Consider the following 24114-nt stretch of genomic DNA (forward strand, 5'->3'; position numbering starts at 1 on the left):
GTCGGGCCAGGCCAAGGGGCCAAAGAGGTTATGTACGAACTAACACCTGACGCCCAAGCTCTACGGAACCGCATGGCACACAGGAAGGACACAGAATGCACGCACAAATGGAGCCACACTAAGGACGGGAGGGAGGGCCAGGGGAAAAGGGCAGGGAGGGAAGGGCACGGGCTCCGCGAGCACAAAGTGCAAACACAGACGGCAGTAAGCACACAGAGGGAGGGGAGAGGAAGGAGGGCTGGGGGAAGAAAGGGGGGAAAGGGGAGACAGTGAGAGCATGAAAGGGGCAAGGAGAGGGCGAGGAGGGAGGGAGGGGATCACTACAACCCTAATGCTAGTCCTGGGGCGCCCTAGGAATGGCGTCTGGGGAATGGGAGACCACAGGCAACAAGAGCAGATGAGGGGAGACAAAACAAGGGGTTTATAATCTATGCATGCTTGCTATTTGTGATATATCTGATGTCTAAGATGCCACACGCACACTGCTCCCGCTGGGCACACACAGCGCCTCAATGCTCACAGACGTGGCGCCAGCAGACCCTTTGACTAGTGCTCCCACATACTTGGTAGACGGACATACTACATGATACGAAACAGAGACTCCCTAAGACGCCGCAAAGGCAAAAACCGCCCTACCACGACCCCAGTTCTCAAAATATCAGTATTAGAGACGCTAAAAGAAGTACGCAGCAGTACCCCCCCAAGGCAGACCCGAGTGACCAGCCGCCCCACGACCCTGACAAACTACTGAGAACAACCAAACCACCACGGCACACGACTGTCCACCAAAAACCATGCAAAGCCCACGGATCATGGGCCCCCCCCCCGGTAGGACCGCGCCAGCGCATAGGCTGACAGGGTGACCACCACACCAGAACACCATAAGGCAGCTCAGAAACCAGCACCACCACGCACTAACGCACACCAAACGACCCATCCACGCACCACACCGAGAGAACGAGCGGATGCTCCGATCACATAGCCACTAGAGAGACGGGAATCCACACACCAAATCATACTTCAAAACACAAACACCCCTACGGACTCGGTAGGGAAAGCTCAGGCACACGGCTAGACTCCCCCGCAGGACCAGGACACACGGCCCCCTTCGCAGGAAGGGACGCACACACCCTAAAGACGACTAGGTCCCACCGACAGGCCGGACACTCAGTCGCACCGACGGGTTAACTGTCCATTACCCTACACGGACACTGACCCCCAGAGGCAGTGCATACACACACAAGGCAGATACACCACCCACACGCACACACACCTACACGACGCAACCCGCACAAACACCCGCAAACCCAACACCACCCACCTCCTTCTGCTCCCACCCCCAGCCATATCCACCGGTCCCCCTGGGCCGCCCGCGGGATGCCGGCCCCGGGGCCAAACGGATTCGCGCGGGAGGACCTGACTATCGTCTCGTACAACGTGCACGGACTGAACATCAGGGAAAAACGAACGAGACTATTACGAGACCTAAAACAATACAAGGCGTCAATAGCCTTCCTGCAAGAAACCCACTTTCAGGAGAGTAGAGCACCAGCCCTGAAAGACCGCAATTTCCATGTGGGATACTTCAGTAACAACCCAGACAAGCGCACGCGGGGAGTCGGCATTCTCTTCTCCAGACGTATCCCATACGCAGAAAAAGCTACCATCAGATGCAGCCAAGGTAGGTATGTTTTCAGCAAAGGCACAATCCTGGACCAAACATACACATTTGCCAATGTGTATGCCCCGAACACTAAGCAACACCAATTCCTCGGACGCGCACTGAATACGCTGATGAAATTCACAGAAGGTACACTAATAATTGGCGGAGACCTAAATCTGGCATTACACCCGGACCAAGATTCCTCGTCCCCACAAAGTGCAACCCCAAACAACAGATATGCGAACACCCTGCGCCTCCTCCATCACCACCAATTGGCAGACTGCTGGCGGGCGATGCACCCAACAGACCGCGATTATACTTTCTACTCCAGGACCCACGCAACATACACGAGGCTCGACTACTTCCTCACACCGCACCCGAACCTGACTCTGCTCACCGCTGCAGAGATCCTACCGATGACATGGTCAGACCACTGCCCAATCCGCATACGGCTGAAATCACCGCTGTTCAGGCCCAAACAAATTTCGTGGCGGCTGAACGAATCGCTGCTTTCCGACACAACAGTGGTAGATAAAATCAGCGACTCCATACGAACATACTTTGTGGAAAACGAAACCGACGACGTAACGCCACTGACGTGTTGGGAGGCACACAAAACTGTGATCCGAGGCCAGATCATAGCACTCAGCGCATCACGCAAAAAGAAGGCGATACAAGAGATAACCGACCTCGGCCGAGACATAGCAACCCTAGAGGCGCGACATAAACGCACCCTGGACGCGACAACATACAGAGACCTGATAACCAAACGTGATCAACTCACCACACATCTCAACCGCTCGATACAACGCTCATATCAACACTTCAAACACATGATACATGAACACGGGGACAAATGCGGGAGACTACTTGCAAACCTCCTCAAACAGCGCAGGACCCAACTCTACATCCCGAAAATCAAGGACACCAGACAGCAACTCAGACACAGGCCGGACCACATATCCGCAACATTCCGAGCATACTACCAGAACCTGTATAACCTCCGCCAAACAGCCCCAGGAGCCCCACGGCCAAACATCACTGAAAATATCAGGGACTACCTGGTCTCCGCGAACGTGCCCGACATAGGCGACATAGCACGGGAAGCGTTAGAAGCACCCATAACACCAGAGGACATAGCATATGCCATCAAGAGGGCGAAAACCGGCAGAGCCCCAGGACCGGACGGCCTCCCCCTCCAATATTACAAAACATTTACGCAGGTAACGACACCGAAACTCCTGGTGGCACTTAATTCCATCCAAGAAGGAGCCACACCGACGGCCCAATTCACCTCGGCCAACATCACCCTACTCCCGAAGGAAGGGAAGGACCCAACACTGTGCCCCAGCTACCGCCCGATATCTGTGTTAAACACAGACCTCAAGCTTCTCGCAAGCATCCTCGCGACCAGACTGGCGCCACTGCTTCCCGCGTCAATCCACCCAGACCAAACGGGATTCATCCCAGGCAGGGAAGTGAGGGACAACACCATCAGAGCCCTAAATATCATAGCCCACGCCAAGACGCTAAAGACGCCGGTACTACTCCTGTCTACAGACGCAGAAAAAGCGTTTGACAGAGTGGACTGGGACATGATGTTCGCAACACTGCGACAGTTCGGCGTCGGGGCGAAGTTCCTCACCTGGGTGATGGCGCTATACACTGACCCGTCAGCAAGGCTCAGGATCAACGGCGCACTATCGGACCCATTCAACATCCTCAACGGAACCAGGCAAGGATGCCCGCTCTCACCCTTACTGTTTGCTATGACGCTGGAGCCTTTTCTTAATAAGATCAGACAGAACGCGGACATACAAGGAATGGAGATCGCAAAAACGCACCACAAAATCATGGCGTACGCGGACGACCTGTTGTTTGTAGTCACGAACCCAGAGACCTCTCTCAGGGCAATACAGACAGAATTTGAACTATATGGCCGACTCTCGAATCTCCAAATCAATCACTCGAAGTCAGAGATCCTAAACGGTCAACCACGCATTGAAAACAACGATCCAGAGACAACACCCATACCGCTGGTGCGACCACAGAATGAGGTACCTGGGGGTCTGGCTCACACCCAATCCAGCAGACCTATACGCCCAAAACTACCTCCCACTGTTGAGGAAAGCAACGGAGGAACTGCACAAATGGAGCTCATACTACATATCATGGCTAGGACGGGTGAACGCGGTCAAGATGACGCTGCTTCCCAAGCTACTGTTCATATTCCAAACAGTCCCGATAACAACTCCACCATCATTTTTTACGGCACTGAAAACGGAAGTCCGCAAATTTATATGGAAAGGCAGGTCCCCCCGGATAGCACATGCCCAACTAATCCTACCCAAACTACGGGGGGGATTGGCAATGCCGGACTTTGAGAAATATCACCACGCGGCACACCTCACGAGAATCATCAGTTGGACGGTAGCAAGCGGCACGAAACAGTGGACCCAACTAGAATCAGACACGACCAACTGCGACCTCAGGACACTACCGTGGATCCCAAAAGCCACATACAAACACAAGCACATCACCAACCCATTTGTGGCGGCCACCATGCAAGTCTGGCACAAACAGGGCACGAAACAGTACCTGACGACAGACCCCGGCCCACTCCTCCCCTTGAGAGGCAACCCAGACTTCCCGGCAGGAGACATGGGCACAACTCCGCACCCACTAGGACACAAGCCAATCATCCGCATAAAAGACATCCTCCGAAACCCCTTTGACATCCGACCACTACATGAACTATTCCCGGACAGACCACATACCTTCGCACACACACTCCAGAGAGCGCAAATGACACAATGACACAATACGCCCGATCCATCCCCCAGAAACCATCCCTCCTGAGGGAACCAACCACATTCGAACACCTCTGTTTGCAAGACCAAGAACCACCCCGAGCCATATCACAGATTTACCAGACCCTAATCACGAGCAGATACCTACTGGCACCCCCATGCATCAGACAATGGGAGGAGGACCTAGACGAGCCCATGACAGAGGCACTGGGACACGGTCATCACCTTGATACAAAAGACACCGGGCTCAGCACGTCTACAGGAAAATTCCTACAAGATCCTCACTCGGTGGTACCTGACACCATCAATGCTCCATGCAAGGAACCCAGAGGTGCCAGACACCTGCTGGAGATGCGAGGAGGCAGTAGGCACATTCAAGCACATTTGGTGGTCGTGCCCCAAGATCCGTCCATACTGGGAGACGATTGGGAAGACTATACACGAAGTAACGGATGAATTACTACCAGAGACCCCAGCTGCCTTCCTCCTACACAAAACCACCATGCCAACACCGGCATACGTCAGATCCATCATCCCCAGACTGCTCAACGCGGCCAAGCCCCCACTGAAACGATGGGTAGCAGAAGTGGAAGCGACGCGAACATTCGAAGACGTGAAAGCCGTCACCCCGCGACAAAGAGACCAATACACATAACGCTGGTTCTACTGGCTACGCCACACCACGTCCGACCCCTTCCAAAGCCGCCTTGCGGCAGACACCCCCGAGAGGAACGAGCAAGAAAGCGGCAGGCCAGAGCGGGGAGCCGAGAGACCCGGGGGCTGAGCAGAACGGGGCGGCAACGGGGGACTGGATAACAGGCCACCAACCCGCAACCCCCTCACATACCCTCCCGGGACACGGCCACACACACATACACTCGAAAAACAACCTCAGACACAAAAGATAGCCACATAACCAGGCGATGAGAAAGGAGACACATAATACGACAATGACCAACCACATGCTGAGGAGACACAAGCAAGACATACCAGCCACACACAACACAGATGCCTGAGAATTTACCAAGGGGCTACAGCGGCCAAAAATAGACAGAACAAGACGAAACAACGCAACACACATAACCCACGTTACCGCCTAGAACACAGGAGGCACGGGCCACATAACCGAACCCACTAGAAAGTTGGGCTGCACACGAGATAACAAACCAGACGCCCGAAACACGCCAAGCAAATATACCACACATCTGAACAACACTGAACCACACACAGCCCTAAGAACATGTTAAGCACACGCGGCACTGACAGACTCCACTATAGATACCAGGAATACACACCTCACTCACCGAACGACACCCACACACAACTCAAACCAAACACAGCACACAAACTAAGATCACTATTAAGGATGCAATAGACATGCCCAAACAACCTCTGCGCAGGCACCAAAAGTCATCACTGCAGCTAGGTGAAAGGAACCTCGGCGCAGGCAATAAAACGCTATGATAGATGTATTGAGAAACACGCCTCTGCGCAGGCAACTAAACGCGATGTTAGATGCAGGGTATGAAACGCCCCCGCGCAGACGACTGACTGCTTCGATTAATACAACGAGGAACACACTTTCACACAGGCGACCGACTGCAATGTGCACATGCAGCCGTAAACCACATCCACGACATGACACGGATGATAATACTCGCAACACAATTACATGAGTCACAAATAACCATCCACGGGATAGCCATGCGAAATGTTAAAAGCATAGCACTTTCACTATCCACCTAGGTAACGCACCTACATGACACAAGCCTTTACATACTCCTTAAGGTACCACTACATCTTCACAAGGGCCAATTTAGAACCACCCTATACAGTTGTATGCAATACACAACTATTGTTTTTCTTCTAGACAAGTATGTTGAAATGTTAATTCAGAATACTGTGGTTAAATGTTAGATTAAAGCCTAGACATAGTTTATGTACGATAAAAATGACCTGATTGATTCGCCTCTGCGCAGGCGATAATTTACAACTGTAATTTTATACTGATGCTTAAGCCTCTGCGCAGGCGACTGTTCGCTTTCATGAAACTCGGTTTGATGTAAGAAAACTTGACATGATACCAATAAATATATTTAAAACAAAAGAATTAAATCGAGGTCTTTGTTACCAAAACCAGTAAATAGTGATAAGTCAAGGCTATAGTGAAGCACTGGCGAAGGAAAATGGAAAGGTAAAGAGTTGAGATAAGTTCCTGAATATAAAATTGATCATTTATGACTATCTACCATTGAACATAGGTGGAGCTTGAGTAGCATGTGGCTTTATTATGAACTACCCATCATCACTATTTAGCTTATGAATAGCAAACTGTACATGTCAGCAATTATTTTAAAATTCTAGGATTCTTCAAATTATCATTCATCAAAATAAATCATTGGCATTGTGCAACATTTAAAGTCCCATTTATCCTTAAGGACACCAGATGGCATTAGTTATTTTAGTATGCTGGTATACATTGGACTGAAAGGCAGCATTTTTGGCTTTCTAGAATCAAATAGAAAATGTAAACTATTGTTACTCAAGTCTTGCTCTCTTTTCCCTCCCGCTGTCACTCCGTATCTATCCCCTTTTTACCCATTCAATCTTTCTCTCCTCTTTTCTCTATTCAGGATTAATTTATACTAGGTTTATGAATAATTGTATTTCCCATCTGTAAAAATGTATAAAAATTAAGGTATTTTGTCTTAATCCATGGATATTTTTGGTGCAATTCTTGTAACTATTAACTGACTGTAAGTAAAGATTTTTAAGTGAAAAAAAGGAAACCTTAATTATTCTTTAAAGTTGGCCTGTAAACCCCTTAAGGACCAAACGTCTGGAATAAAAGGGAATCTTGACATGTCACACATGTCATGTGTCCTTAAGGGATTATTAAGGTAGCATGCTAAACCAAAAATCACTGAAAAGGAGAACTATTTCAATGAGCATTACCCATGCGTCTTTTACCACTACAACAATGGAGAAAGTATTTAGAGGACAGGGGCATGTGATACAAGAGGATAATGTCTATCAGTGGTTGTATAAATAACTGAATTAAGGCATCTGTACGGAGAGCATCATTCAGGTGACATAAAATGGGAGTTTGAGTGAAAATATTTATAAGATCCATATGATAATGCACATTTATTATGTGGTCTTTCAAGACTAATGACTGATAGGGTTGCACAGAGGTATTATTACGGGGGATGCAGTCAGTGCAACCACCCCTCCCTCACAAACTATTACCGCTGATTTCCTTGCAAATTGCCCTGTTGTCCCTACATCTAGAGGAAGGAAGAAGGTATATGATGCATTAGTATTTGATGCATTAGGAGCTTTTTACAGGATTTGAAGTGGGGGATTCAGAGAGGGATTATTGCCAGAGGAATAAGGGGACAGGGGCATTATTTGCAGGGAAATACGAGAATCTAGTTTGTGAGGGAAGGGTCAACTGCAGAGCAACGTGTGAATCTATATTAGGTAAGGAGGTGGTTAATTTACTGTAGGAGGTCAATTGGAAATCGGGGTCAACTGGCAAGTAAGAGCTGGCATGTAACTATTGAGAAGAAAGCATTCCTTGTAGGGGATGTGGACGGTAAAGAATACTTGTCAAACGGCCAATGGATAATATTCCAGCTCGGTATTAGTAGTTACGGTGATGTTGATTTGTGGACTTTTACTTTACCCTATCTGCCCAGGGCGCAGCCAGCCAACATAGGCACCAGAGGAAATCAGGTAAGTGTCAAAACATTCATAAATAGTTTGACCGTTTTCCATTGGATGGTGCTAGGGACCTCCTGGCATCATACTATATACAGTGGTCTGTAGGGTTCATGGATTTTGATTGCATTGAGAAATGAAAGGAGAAATAAAAAAACAGACTTGTACTCTGTTGATTAATTCTGCCACAGGGGTTGCACGGTGTCTCAGATGCCAAGCCAAATCAAACAAGCAAAGGGTTCTATATGCGAGAAAACCAAACAGAAAACAGGTGATTCTTTTTCCTCCAAGCACAGCTACAACTTGAAGCAATTACCTTTATTTCCAAGCAGTGCTATAATGCCATGATCCAGTGAACAAACATAACTTGCTAATCAAATTATAATGTGGTCTGAGATGTGAACTGTGTGAACTAGCTGGAAAACAGCCTGCCTGGGACTCTGTAATACACTAAGGAGGTTCCATGATGGTATATTGATTTTGTAAGTGTTTGTTGTTTGTCTTATGAGTGTGTGTGGAATTTGATGAGTGCCTGAATGGGAAACATTAACTGCAATGTGTTATATGGGTGGTGGATAGGTGTAACATCACCAGGGCTGGATTTACATCACAAGCGCCTGTAGGCACAGAATTCTCAAGAAACTCCTAATCCCCACTTTTGTATGGAAAAAAAGTAATGATGGTCCAGGCATTTAAATTCAATCCAGTGGGCAGATTTCTTGGAGCAAAAAAGAAACAACGTTTCGGCCCACAACAGGGCCTTTGCAAGCTTGACAAAGGCCCGGTTGTGGGACGAAACGTTGTTTCTATTTTGCTCCAAGAAATCTGCCCTCTGGATTAAACTTGTTTGCCTGGACCATCATTACTTTTTTGCAAATCACATTGTGAGGATTGGCCAGCGTCAGGCTTGGTTGCACCCTGGGATCCAGGAGAGTGTGGTATCCATGTTGGTAAGTATTTTTGTATGGGTCAATGTTGTGTAGGCGTCACTGTGAAAAATGCATTTTAAAGCTAATGTGTATTTATTTAACAACACAAAACACCCACACACAGTAACAGACATCACTGCTAGCTACCTATTGCCACAGAAATCTGTCACAGCTACACAGTCACAGCTACCCAGATATAATTCACTTCCCCACAAGTCACTCACAGCTATGCACATCATACACAGACTTTCACATACAGAATACATACAGCCACCACACACCAACCATAATTACAGTCACCAAAATCTTTGCGCGCCCACACACACACACCTCACTTTTTTTTGGTTGTTAGTTATAAAAGACACTTTTGATTGAGTATTTAAAAGAAACACACTAAGTACTATAAACTCTGCAGTCCTCTGGAGTACTCTGACATTCTTCCAGTGCAACTTTGATAACAATTTGACAATTTATATGTGTCTCCCAAGCAACTGAGTCGCACCCCGACTTCTCCTCCAGAAGATGCTAGATGTCTTCAAAAAGTTAAATATCACGGCCTGCAATCAGAAACTACAAATATGGGCTGCAGGTGCAGGCAACCAGTGAAACCCAGTTAAGTTGTTAAAGTGTTCTAAAACAGTATGACAAATAACACTGGGAGGAAACCAGCGCAGTGCTGGCAACACAACCACAGCAGAGGGTAGCTGTAGTAGTGTTTGGAATGTTCCTTTCATAAAATTCACCAAATATAAAATGAGAAAAAAAGAGGCAAAAACAACTGGGTGCACACCCTAGTGAAATGTGCTGTGAATGCCTATGGAAGTAGTGTTTGGTTGTAAAATAAACATAAAAAAAAAAGATTTGTTGCTATCATAAAGAAATAATCCAACTCAAAAAGGCATAACAACTAATGTCCATAGAATGTTGTTTTTGCTCTATAGCTGCAAAATCACACACTACTGCTACACAGGCATTTAAACAATCTTGCCGGTCCTGGACTTTTCACGATGAAGGATAAGAGAGAAGAAAGAGTGTTAAACAACAGAAGATGTATCACAACAAAGCTAATTTTAAAACACGTGTTTATACAAGTACACAGTAGTCCTACAAAAACACTTACAATACATTTCACCTATAACAGAATGGAGAAATTTCCAACTTGGCTATTTTGAATTAAAATCTGTAGTTACCATGTCAATTCTCAGTTTTACTGTTGAACCTAACTGTCTAGATTCTAGAGCAGGGATAGGCAACCTTTGGCACTCCATATGTTTTGGACTACATCCCCCATAATGCTCTTACACCCATAGTGCTGTCAAAGCATCATGGGAGGTGTAGTCCAAAACATCACGAGTGCTGAAGGTTGCCTATGCCTGTTCTAGAGCATTGGTTCTTAAACCAGTGTTTAAGGCACAACAGTCCAGGATTTAAGCATTCCCCCTCAATTTGGTTGAGAAGGAGATGCTTAGAAAACTTGGACAGTTTCACTTTTCCAAGACGGTAAAAGGAAGAACTGTTCTTGAACAAATAGCAGCAGCCATGGGATATAGGAACACCTAATCTTAGACTGAGAAAGCACAAAAAATGGCCAGTTAAAATAACTTTTGCTTCTTGGATGCACATTCAATGATTTGTCCATCATTGACTTCGGTTGCATTCAGTCAAATAAATTTTACAACTTGTGCCAAACATCTGAATATTTGGTGAGAAAAATTAACCAGCAATTTTTGAGTTTCTGCCAATATTTTGACCCACCTTTATAATAACTCTGTTTCTGCCCTTTACATACTTTTTCATTTGTGTACATTTGTATTTTTCTAGTAGGCTGCTTCTTTTAAAGAATTATATAAAGAAAAAACCATACAGTGGACTCGACTCACATTATAAAATAAGATAATATTTTCAGTTACCAGATACAAGCCGAATTTAAAGGGATTCTATAGTGCCAGGAAAACAAACCTGTTTTCTTGGCACTATAGGCTCTTGGACTGCCCCCCTCAGCGCTGAAGGGGATAAAACCCCTTCAGCCACTTACCTTAATCCAGGTGACCTCTCCTCCCCCGCCAACGTCAGCTCCCGAGTGGAACCGTATGGAACAGTATGCGCATGTGCAGCCAGAGGGGCACGCGCATACAAACCAGCCGATAGGAAAGTATTACTCAATGCTATTGGGATCTTTTTTGTTGCTGGAGGTCCGTGAGGACGTTTAGCGTCAAATAAGTGTGATTTACTCCGTGTAAATCGCGGAAGCGCCTCCAGTGGCTGTCAGGGAGACAGCCACTAGAGGCAGGATTAACCCTGCAATGTAAATGTATGTTTTCAGCTGCAGGGTTAAAACTAGGGGCACCTCGCACCCAGACCACTTCATTGAGCTGAAGTGGTCTGGGTGCCTATAGTGTTTGCAGACTTAAAACATGATAATTTTTAAGTGAAAAGGTGCTTTTTTTAATGCTATCAGGAAAATATGTTTGGGCTTTTGCGCTCTAAAGTAAAGGGAAGTGGGTGTCATCTATTTTTAGCACACAAAGTATTCACAAATGTTTTAATGATCAATCAAGTATTTAATAAGAATACAATTAGATGTGAAAAAACCTTTTTAAAAAAATGGTTTGCATATTTTTTTCTTGCAGTTATGGAATTAAATTATGCATATTTATTTAAATTTAGTACCTAACGAGCAGAAAATTGCAAATCCGTCTCCCTGCATGGAACTTGTCGGACCAGCTTGTGGATTTAATTTTTTCTAAGCTTGTTCTTTACTGTAATAGGTTTGTATTTCGAACATATTCCAGAGCTGGAAAATGGTGGTGTAAATTGTGGCATGCTCCCAGTTGTGATAGTCTGTCTACCAACACCTTTTGTACATTGGAGAGAATGACGCACAAACCATTCTCACTTGCAATCTCGCTCTCCAGCAGACGATAAATATGCAGAGAAGATTCATTTTTTCCAAAGCGGCTAGACCTCATCTTTAAGGCATGGCCTTAATGGAAATTAAGTCTGCTTTGCACAAGAAGTCTTTTCAAAAAAAAAAAAAAAAAAAAAGAAAGAAAAGTCAAATCTTTATATGATATCATTTCACTATTGGTACAATTATGGAAGCAGTTTTTCTCTTTTAATGAACTGAGCTACAGATATTCTAGATTCTTAATGGGACAATTATATTTAAACCAGCAAGTAAACCCTTTTAAAGTATTGCTAACAAAAATAAAGCAAGAAAAACTTTAAAAAAGTATGTAATAAACATTTAAAAACTTGCTATAATCTTGGTAAGATTACATTGTTAGGCACTCCTCTCAGCTAGGGGAGTTTCATTAGCCCCGTGTCCCCATTTTAGCCACCCATCTCAGTTTCAGACCAGTCTACTAGTAACTGAAGCAGGTCATCCTTTTGCTGCAGCAGGAGAGAGAATCTTGACACTGGAGCTTGCTCTGCACGAATCATACTGATTACCGATCAGTCACCTCTCTTCTATCAGGATGCTGCAAGGTGTCAAGATTTTCCAACTGCCCATGTATACATATGTCAGTGGCTTTGCCAGAATCCCTAGGGATAGGACACGGATTGGTTAGATCAGTGTCCCCCCTGAAGTGGATGTGGAAAGCATAAGAAAAAAGATAAAAACATACATAAGATAAAAACATACATACATTTGCCTGCTTTTTTCAGCTTGCAGAGTGAGGGAACTGTCTCATTCAAAACTAAAGCTTTGTCTCAAAGTGATGCATGACCTTTTAAACTGGTGTTCCTAAACTTGACAATGGAACAGCTTAACAATGCAAACTAGAACATTGGATGTAGATGACCCTTTACTTTGGGGGTCTCTTCGTTGAAATGCTGGGATGCCCACCTAAGAAACAATAATAATGGATCTTGCAAAGAAAAGTGTTTGCAGGTTTACAGCAAAACCTTGCCTGGAGGAACAGGAGAGTTTTTTTTTCTTAAAAAACAAACAAAAAATATATCCGTTGGAGATGTGAAGGCAAGGGTGCTTTCAAGCTTACTAAGCAACCGTCCATTGCAGTAATGGAAGAAGTATACCTAATGCGTAAAACCACTAGATTAGCTGAATTCCAATTGCATTGTTATCATTGGATCAAGTCTCCCAGTAGGTGTTAGGACACGTTATCTTTCATTCAGTAGAATGGGAGACCCGTCAGTAGACCTTGACTCTTGGACACTGCTTTATGCGTCAGCAAAGAAGAGTTCTCTATAAAGCTAAAGGAGATAACTAGGCACTGTAAATAGCTCTGTGAAGAGTGAATTTGATCATCGATACTAAAAGAATTGGCCTAGTGCACACAAACCATGAGTAGAAAACAAACACACAAAATCTACTTGTAGGGAAAAACAAGAACAAACCATAATTTTCTATTTTCTGTGCTGTAAAGCTTTCTTCTTAAGATTCATCTGATATTCTTCCATCAAAACTTTCAACAAAAGACACATAGCCCTCAGGCACAAAAAAAGACAAAACAAAACATTACCATCAGAACCTTATTTACTAAAACATCTAAAGGAAGAAGGCTTGTCCAAGCAACTTCATCTCTATGTCAGGGACACTTTGCTGGTATTTGTTTTTACATTATCAGGAAAAGAGATACAGAATGTACCTTGCTCTTAGCATAAAGAATTGGTAAAAAAAAATTGTAAGGGACACGCACTGAAATTACATTAGCCATCAAAGTCAAGGAAACCATAAAAAGTCTCATTAGCTTCAAATCTAGAGGACAGAGAATTCCTAAAGTATGTATACTGCTGACAGGTCCTTAGGATCTTTATTAAATATGTTCATTAGGTTTCCGAACCACAGTAACATCACTAGAGGAGGGGCCCGACCCAGCACCGAAGGACATCGGCCCTGGCATCAGGTAAGCGATAAGAGGGTTATTAACCCTTTATTTGCTGCGGAGGGGGAAGGCTGCAATGAAGCAGGATGCAGAGGGACACTATAGTGTTTAAGAATACAGTTTTGTATTCCTAACATTATAGTGTTCCTTTAACTACTACATTTCCAGATCCCTCTGTAGATTCAAGAGCAGACAAACCATTGTAGGAGATTTCCATGTAACAACCCAGAGTGGACGTACAACACAGGGAAACTTTTGATAGAGATATCATATGTAAAACCATGTATAACACACATAAAAACTAGCACGTAGGAGCTGGGCCTAACAATGATTAACCAGGGATCACATGGGAATGCCAATAAAACTGCCTTGTATATTAGTGGACACAAAGTTTATACAGTTATGCAACAGCGTTTCAATAAACTGTGATTTGATGAGGGAATTGCCAATATAGTCAATGTGAGAGTCTTTTCAGCCTGACAATGGTAATCTAGATTTAGCAATCTCTTTATTAAATAAATAGCTGCCTCTGTACAACTTTTTTTTGAAGGAATGGAAATTTAATCTAACTTTATCTAATCTGAGGCTAGAGTTGAATGAATAGGACAGGGCGGTCAACTTTGTTTTATGTTTGTTAGTTTATATGTATTTTTGTATTTTGTATTGTACATGTATTTTTTTTCTCTATCTATTGTATTTGTCTTGCATGCATTGTATGATATGTACGCAATGTACGCAATGTATGATATGTATATATATCTATATTTGTTACAAAAGAAAAAACAACAATAAATAAATTATAAAAAAATAAAAAATAGCTGCCTCTGTACAACTTTTATACTGAGCATTCGGTAAGATATGCTATTTAGGCAACATTTTGCAACGCCTGCATCAATTTACCATAATTCATTGTCAAGTGAATAAAAATTAAAGTGGATAAATGTTAAAATTCTGTATATGTTTCAATGTAACCTTCGGCACTCCACATGTTATGGACTATATCTTCCATAATGCTCTTACATCCATAAATGCTTGCAAAGCATCATGGGAGATGTAGTCCACAACACCTGGAGGGCTGAAATGGACAGTCACTAGTCTTACAAGTCCATGTCAGCTGTGTCGAAACGAATCAAATTCCAGCTAATCTATGCTAGAATGAATTGATCCATCCGGGATTTACCTGAGGACAAATGTTTCCAGTTTGTCTCTTTTAGCTTAAAGTGTGAAGTTTACTTGAAATTCACAACATGTTCACACAATAGCCCTGGAAATGCTGGCTAAGCAAAGTATTACACAAACATTGTAAATGAAAGCTCACCTATCACTGGCTTATGAAAAAACAAAACAAAAAAAAAGCATTGGTTACAAATAATTCAAGTTCAATTTAAGATTCTTTAATACTTCTTTATTATCCTTGCTAGCACTTTATCTGACATAAGCGATTTTCTAAATTATCTTTGGCTGCTACCATATCTGCTGGGTGGCTAATCCATTGAAAAACTACTTGAATGGGGCATTCTTAAGATGCTGAGTGATTTGTTGTCTGTAGTTATGAAGCTGTCAGACTATTGTTTTAAGAAACCTTTGTGATGTTTCCTAACACCCCATTTGCGTTTACCATGCTTCTTACTCATTCAGTAGAACTGGTTTTTCCAAGTAGGTCAGGAAAATTGTCAATACAGTGTCCTGCATTCATGGATGGGAGTTATTCCTGAGAGTAGTATACATCACTGACATTAATGTTTTTATTTTATTTTTAAATACATAAAAATACTAATTTCAAAGAGAAAAATGAATTGATAACACATAGACCATTATACAGCAAGATTAGCTAACAAGAATATCCCCAGGTAATGTGGAACTACAACTCCCATAATGCTCTGCTAAAACCAGGGGAATCTGCCTTTTGACTACCAACCATACGTTCTACAGGTTTCTGAAGATAAACAAAATAATGACCCTTTGGGTCACAGACTTGAACAAAGCAAAGTTAATCAACAGAGGAGTTAACTGATGTTAAATGTCTAGTTAATTTAAAGTCTGTTTTGATTATGTATACACTGTATGAAATATCCCATACAACAAATCAGAGATTCTTTAAAAACCAAAAGAAAAATCCAAATATTGCAAAACAGTAATAATATGTATTTGGTTTTATGATTACACCACATATCCAAAGGATGATCACTGCTGATATCAATTCATCATGATACAATATCATTATTTAATGACACCCATTCAATGCTAGTAATAGCTGAAATTATCACTAGGGTACTTTCTACTAACCTGTGGCCTCTGGGGGAGCTGAGAAGTTCTCATAGTGACTTTCTTTCCGGATCCTTTCTCTAGAATTGGGCAATGAAGTGACAGGGTAGATCCACAGAGAGACAGGAGTTGGCTGCCACTGGTAGATGGCACACACTGGGGATCGGGGCCAACTCCCCACAGGCACAATACAGCTTGGCCAATCCCTCCAGCTCCTTAGCCTATGAGCCCAGAGAGATGACTTGTAGCCACCCCCCTGGGTGTAGCAGTCAGTGGCTGCCGTGATGTAGCAGGAAAGGAGGGATTAAACTACGACTGAGTCCATGCGTTTTCTGTTCATGTTCCAACCTGCACTTTGTATTGTCTGTACGGACAAGAAAACTGTGTAATCATTCCTCCACTTCGATAAGCAGCTATTTACCAAGCTAACCCCAGCGCCATGCACAGCGCTGGAGTACCGGGAGAGCAGACCGGATACTGTATCATGTTCACTAAAGGACAGGAATTCCCATGTAGTATGAAAACAACGTGGGTCTATATTTATCAAGTGCCATTCTAGAGCGATGGGCTAAATGTGGAGACAGTCGATGAATCTCCATGGCGATTGGTTTTTAGTTACTGCTTTGATCCAGAATGATGCCTGCTTTTTGGACCCTATTGCTGGGAGACATTTTAGCTCAATTGTATTTTTTTTAATTATGAAAAAGTCACTTGTAATACAAGCGTCTCTAGCAGACACTCTTTTTTTTTCTTCTTTTTAAATACGTTTGTATTATTCAGACATTATTCAGACAAGGTAAAAAAGGCACGTATAGCAAGAAGCAAAGAGCACAACATAAACATGACAACATCCAGAGCAGAAAACATTGAACTATATCAAATAAATGGTTAAAAAAAATAGAATATTTAGATGCCACCTGACGCAGGGCACTATTAGAGCCACTCCCAGATTCACTCTCAAAGGGACACTAAGCCGCGCCAGAACCATTACAGTTTAATGTAGTGATTGTGGTGCATAAAGTCTGTATCATTTGTAAATCTTGTCATTTGTGTCAAAAGGCAGTGTTTACATTACTCTCTAAGTACGACTGTTGTGGCTGTCACACAAGTAAAACTTTGTTGTTATTTTTACATTTAATGAAACCCGATATCAATAGGAAGATATACATGTTTGTATGTATAACAAGTGTTATTCCCCTTAAGCCTCTCACAAAAGCCACTCTAGAGGATACATTTAATAAATGAAAATGCAGTCTGTAAAAATCTGACTTAAATAGCAATTCGGTGACTATAGAAAAATTGGAGAATAATTAGACTTTAAGGTTTTATTCGCTAACTAGTGAATCACAGTAAAGGACACTCCAGGCAACATAGACTTGATCTCGGTAAATGCAGAATAAACATGAATGAAAGTAAATAAATCCTTTAACTTGTCTGTTGTGAGTTCGTTATAGTGGAAAAACTAACATTATAAATACAAACATGTTTATTCAGCTGACGACTATCATTAGCTTCACAAAACTATGTGAGAAAGGTACGTACTGCTGGGGACACTCTGCTCCCCCACATTTTTTCTTGCTATAAAAAAAATAAATAAAATCTGTTAGTGTCATAAGGTCTAATGACAAGTGTGTTTTGTCTCCCCCTTATTGATGGCTGATGATGCTGCTAAGGGGCAGAGCAACTAATCATGCTAACATTTTGTAGAATTGTCATTAAAAAATAATCTATACCCATTTTCAGAGTATAGACCCCTCACGGCTACATATTATTCTTCAAGAGCTGTCCTAATGTAATAGCAGCAAGGGAATGAGATGGGCCTCTTTACAGCGGTGTTTGCTTTGCCGCTGTATAGATTTATGGTGTTGAACAGGTATTACATCTCATTTGTCCCCTGATCGAGTACAGTTAGTAGCCAGAAGGTATCAATAATCTCCCAGTGGGCAGAGTGTAGCTGTAGCGAGAGGCCATCTCTCTATTAGGTTATAGTTAAGTTAACCTTCTTTATTTACAGATGGAGGGGGGGGGGGGGGGGGGGGGGGGGAAGCAAGGACACCCATCAACACTCCAGCGTTATAAATAAATGTTTTAATAAAAGAATAATGGAGTATTCCGTTAAGCAATAACTGAAGCCATCTGATTCCAATGCTACAATGCATGCCTGTGTGTTTATATTTTTTCACTATATATAAACAGATATCATTGTATCCAATTATCTCCTACATAACTTGTTGAATGACAGGATCACTAAAGTCATTATTATTTATATAACGCCAGCAAATTCCGTAGCGCTGTACAATGGGTGGACTAACAGACATGTAGTTGTAACCAGACAAGTTGGACGCACAGGAACAGAGGGGTTGAGGGCCCTGCTCAATGAGCTTACATGCTAGAGGTCATCCAGGCCACATCATCTCATTGAAGTGGCCTGGGTGTAGTAATCTTATCATTTTAACCTTGCATGTAGGCAACCCAGAGGGAACATTTTCTTAATTTTTAATGCCCTCTGCGGAAACCTAAATGTATATAGGAACAGGGACAATTAAGTGTTAAAAATACAGGTTTGTATTCCAGTGTTCCTTTCCTTTCCGTTCCTTTCCTTTCCAGCTTTAGTGTTCCTTTAAAGCAGCACTGTCACCGTCTGGGGACTTTGCCCAATTCACAAACTTTGTCTCTGGTTGAAATTTCCGTGAATTTAAATTTCAGTGAAACTCCAACACAGTCAAAATAAATATTGCATAAAGTCTATGAAATACTCATTTTTCATGGGGGTAACATGTTGCACTTCTTTTTTAAGGCAATGGCAGAACTAACACTGGTTGAAATATATGCCAAATCATCAAAGATGACTGGGGATTTGTTACAAATAAAGATCATTTTTAAAAAAATATTTAAATTAATTATCCTCTATGAAGCCTATACAATGGGGTCACTATAAGCCTGGAGGGTCTGTTTAATTAGGACTGTTTGAAAAAATGTATCCTGCAGGGCAGCAATGATTGTAATGATCTAAAGCATCCCTCGTAAATCGTGAGACATGGTCGCTCTAAATATAAGGTCACTGCTTTTCTCCACAGAGACCAGATTCCAAATTAGTTGTTAAGATGTCTATTATTTTGAAACATTTTGCTGGGTTTTTTTTCCGCAATGCTTTTGTTTTGTTACAAATATGTTTACAGGCCCAAGTTTCTATTTTAGTATCAGACAGCTGAACAGACCATATAACAGATGCTTTGCAGGCTATTTGTGGAAAAATTAGTATAAATTCTGACATGCATGCCAAAATAAAAAATGGAAAAGAAAACTGAAAAAAAATCAAAAAAAATCAAACAAATAATATACAGCACTAGCTGTATAGTATGCAGTTTCAATACGCTAAGTAGCTCAGGAACAGCTGGGAGCTGAGCTTCCGTGGGTAGGGTTATCCATCTGTCACACTGTTAGCTATTTCAAGTATCTACAACAACTACCGCCATATATAGACAAGATAGATAGACAGACAGGCAGATAGATATGCTGATTCCGGCAGTTAGTATATTGCCCTGATAGTCCATTGATGCAAATGCAAAATACTGGGTGATGGAAAACGTAGAAACTATCAAAATTCCAAATACCGGTAACTAGCATTCGTGATTGTGGGGCAGTAGTGTAAGATATGCGATAGGTACACCCATTTGCCTATTGTATAAGGGTGCGGATGTGATTTATAGAACATTAATTACCTGACAATGATTTGAGTCGTTCCTGACTTTTTTCTCACCCTGTAAATAGAAAATATCTGTGTTACCGTACCTTTCAGGATTTGCTCCTTTTATCAAGTCTAAAGTATTTCTTACAAACCAGATAAAGGGAACAACACCCAAAAGGTCTTTGTTCATAAATTAAACTAGCCCAATAAAAAAGTATTACATTATACTGCAATAATCCATTGTTATACGTAGATGGGTGTGTTATGTGTGTGCCTAGATAGAGAGATATACAGGTACACAGAAGTTAGAGAAGCATTTGTTGCAATGCTTCTCAATGAGAAGCACTGCTAGAGGCTCGCGTGCATCATTGCTTGTCTATAAAAAGTATTGGATTGACTGGGAGGTCATCTCTATTGGCAGAGCAGAGTTGTGGCAAAAAGAAGCTCTCACTGCACAATTAGAAGTTAGTAATTTTTTGGACGGGGAGCACTAGATCTAAAATTAAAAAGGAGATTACAACTTTCAAATCTTCCCCAAGCCTAAAATCTTTTAAAAGTATCTCAACACAGAATGCACCTGTCATAGTTGATTATATGTTTCTTACTTGTTCTATGATAAATTTGGTATATTGTGTATTAATATTGTGTTTGTATTTTATTGTACCATAATGTAACAATGCAATGTTACAGAGAGACAGTTTAAACATAATAATGTTTTTTGCATACCATATGGTGATAGGAGCTTGTTTTTTCCAGACTGCACACAATTGCTTCTAACTGAATCAATGTGCAATAAGTACTGTAACCCCTCCACCCGCCCACCCAGGTTCCCCCTAAATATATAGCACGCTCCTACAGCTGTTTGAGATTATCCTTCAATTACCTCTACATTCCCTTTATATTTTGCCAATAGCTGCTTCTCTCGGTTAACTCTTTTAGCCAACAAATTTCCTCTGCTACCTCTTGTCTCCAATCCCTTTTGTATCCTTTAGATTGTAAGCTCATGGGCTATCTAGCTAAGCACTTTATATAAAAGAGCTCCAATTGCTAGTTATCAGCTTACATGTAGGGCTCTCTCGACCTCTTGTATTTATCTGTGTATGTTGTATGTTCTGCACTAATTGTACAGCGCTGCAGAATCTGTTGGCGCTTTATAAATACAAGTAATAAATAAATAAATGATGGATGTCAAATGAAGAAGCTATACTTCCTTCTCTGCCCATCCTAGTCAGTGGCGGAATTACTCCAGGAGCAGCCATTGGGCACCTGAAGGATATTAATGCGGACCAGGAGCCTGGTCAGGCCTATAGCAGTCCTTTAAGACCACGACCAAGACCCTTACATGTCGGCAGACAATCGCTTCCTCTCAGAGTCAGAGTGCACCACGCAGGAGGGAGGAGGTGGTATTGGTTCAAACAGGGAGAGGGGGCAGCATGGAATGAAGGAAGAGGAGGGGCAGCATGGAGTCAGGGTACATGGAGAGGGGCAGCAAGGAGTGAGAGCACAGGGAGATGGGGCAGCAGGGAGTAAGGGAACAGGGAGAGGAGGAAGAATGAGAAGTGGCAGCATGGAGTGATGGAAAAGGAAGAGAGGGCAACATGGAATGAGGGAACGGGGAGAGGGGGCAGCATGGAGTGAGGGCACAGGAGGGGGGGCAGCATGGAATGAGGAAACAGAGAGAGTGGAAGCATGAAATGAGGGAACAGGTAGAGCGAGAAGAAGCTGCATGGAGTGAGGGTACAGGGAGAAGAGGCTGCATGGAGTGAGGGTACAGAGAGAAGAGGCCGCATGGAGTGAGGGTACAGGGAGAAGAGACCGCATGGAGTGAGGGTACAGAGAGAAGAGGCAGCATGGAGTGAGGGTACAGAGAGAAGAGGCCGCATGGAGTGAGGGTACAGGGAGAAGAGGCCGCATGGAGTGAGGGTACAGAGAGAAGAGGCCGCATGGAGTGAGGGTACAGGGAGAAGAGGCAGCATGGAGTGAGGGTACAGGGAGAAGAGGCTGCATGGAGTGAGGGTACAGGGAGAGGAGGCCGCATGGAGTGAGGGAACGAGGAGAGGGGGGCAGCATGGAGCGAGGGTACAGGTAGAGGAGGCCACATGGAGTGATGGAACGGGGAGAGGGGGGCAGCATGGAGTGAAGGGAGAGGAGAGGGGGCAGTATGGAATAAGGGAACAGGGGTAGAAGGCAGCATGTGAAGAGGAAACAGGGAACAGCTCCTTTAACAATACTGAAAATGGACAGTGTTGGATTATAAACATATTCAAGACAATACAATGTTTCATAAAATCACAGGAATTATTCAGTATTCTCATTAGGTCTACCAGTTCAATGGGAAACTCTGAGCAGCATAACAGAAGTTTGTGGAATAACTGCATTGCCTTGATTGAAAATGGTTTGAGGACCAGGATTGTTTTAAAAAAATAAAATAAAAAAAACTTAGTCAACAATTTTTAAAGAAAAAAAGTTAATAAAAGTACAAATGTAACTTACAGCATATCTACAACTGCTAATTTATTTTATGATTATACCGACACCACTTGTAGGTAAAGTCTCACTTATTAAAAAAAGACAAGTTAGGTGTTTTTCTAGCATTTATATGTTATTTGCACATAGTGAAAGAAAGGAGAAGACAATCTTAACCCATTTATAGAACACACATTGTGAAGGCATCAAACAGCTTACAGTGAATGTGGTCATGTCATGATCTTATGGAGTTTGGCAGCTCACGATGGTTTTAATATTGTGCTACTTAGAATTCATGTTCTAATGCCAAATTCAAACTGAATGTATCCAGGTATATATTTGGGAATATGACTGGAATTTCATCTTTACCTGTGAATTGATCTCATGACTCTGGGGTTTAATTATCACACCTGAAAATACCACCCAAAACATGAACTGATATAGTCAATCTTTGATAGATGTGTTCACATTTCGAACACAGTTTGCATCACTGGTGCTGCTTAAAGTGGTTGCACCACCTGGAAAGGGGGCGGACCCACCAAAGAATAGGCATGACAGCCTGGATGAATGCAAATCACGTTGACCAGTCTCATGAAGGATGAACAATGCAGAGAGCACTGTTACAGCATTCTGTATATTCAGAATACCCTTATAGTAAGGCAAGTGCATCTAATGATGCATTCACAGTCAGTGGAGGCTCATACATGGAGCAGCTGGGACAGCTCCCCACCTATTTTTATTGCAAAAAGGATAAAAAAAATGTTTTTTTAAACTGAACTATATCATTCTTTTTTTTCTGTAAACTTGCACCTTTGATAGGTCTGTGTGATAATAATTTGTTCTGTCCCTTTAAATATTAGTACTGAACTTCCCCTTCTTATTCCCCTCTGCTGTTGCTAGAGAGAGTTAAAAAAAGCCTTTTCAGATTGCTGGGGGAAAAAAAACTCTAATTAAAAACACTATGGAAAGTGATCTACTTGACCGTCATTGACTGCCTGGCAGGCGGCAGCCCCCATTGTTTGCCAAATAAGTGGGACAAAAATCGCCCTTAGTAGACATGCCAGCCTACTAGCCTGCCTATTGGGCTCCGATTGGCTGTTTTCACCAGAGGTGGAGTTGTCAGAATGCAACTTTCTCTGGTGCAGTTGGATGTATGAGTTAAGTGGCTGCTCACTCCCTCACAGTTCCCCATCACTCTCCCAAATTCCTATCATCTGCTACCCAGCACAGCTCCCTCCCAGCTCCCCATCACCATCTCCCTCCCAGCGCCCCATCACCAGCTCCCTCCCAGTTCCCCATCACCAGTTCCCTCCCAGTTCCCCATCACCAGTTCCCTCCCAGTTCCCCATCACCAGCTCCCTCGAAGCTCCCAAGCACAGCAAACTCCCAAATTCTCATCACCAGCTCCCCAGCACAGTTCCGTTTCAGCTTTCCAGACCCCACACTAGCAGTCAATGCCTTGGGGACAGGATGGCAGTAGCTGTATATAAAACTAATTGTGGGTCTCCAGTCCCAGTAATGGCAGCAGGTACCACTGTAACATGAAGTGCTTGCCGCCAATGTGCCTCTTTCTGTACTCCTCGGCATATTAAGGGAGGCAATACTTCACACATTGGGTGTCTGCCTTAATAATCTCTCACAGACAGCCGGCTGGGGAGTACGGTTGCCACCTGGCCGGTATTTTACCAACACAGCTGGTATTTGAGGCTGTGTGGCCGAT

At 43.0% G+C, this 24114-nt stretch overlaps 1 protein-coding gene across 3 annotated transcripts in view; it reads right to left on the bottom strand.

The window, feature by feature from the left end:
• Window positions 1-24114, bottom strand: part of PLD1 (phospholipase D1) — a 179337-nt gene that overhangs the window by 106095 nt on the left and 49128 nt on the right. Inside the window, exon 1 of one of the 3 annotated variants that reach the window (XM_063442680.1) lies at window positions 16262-16351. The exons of the other annotated variants lie outside the window; for them this stretch is intronic. The gene's annotated coding sequence lies outside the window, so the exon portion shown is untranslated. Of the gene's footprint in view, window positions 1-16261; window positions 16352-24114 lie in introns of those variants that run through there. 3 annotated transcript variants of the gene reach the window in all.

This window comes from Pelobates fuscus, chromosome 2 (assembly GCF_036172605.1).
Source record: "Pelobates fuscus isolate aPelFus1 chromosome 2, aPelFus1.pri, whole genome shotgun sequence".
Taxonomy (NCBI): Eukaryota; Metazoa; Chordata; class Amphibia; order Anura; family Pelobatidae; genus Pelobates; species Pelobates fuscus.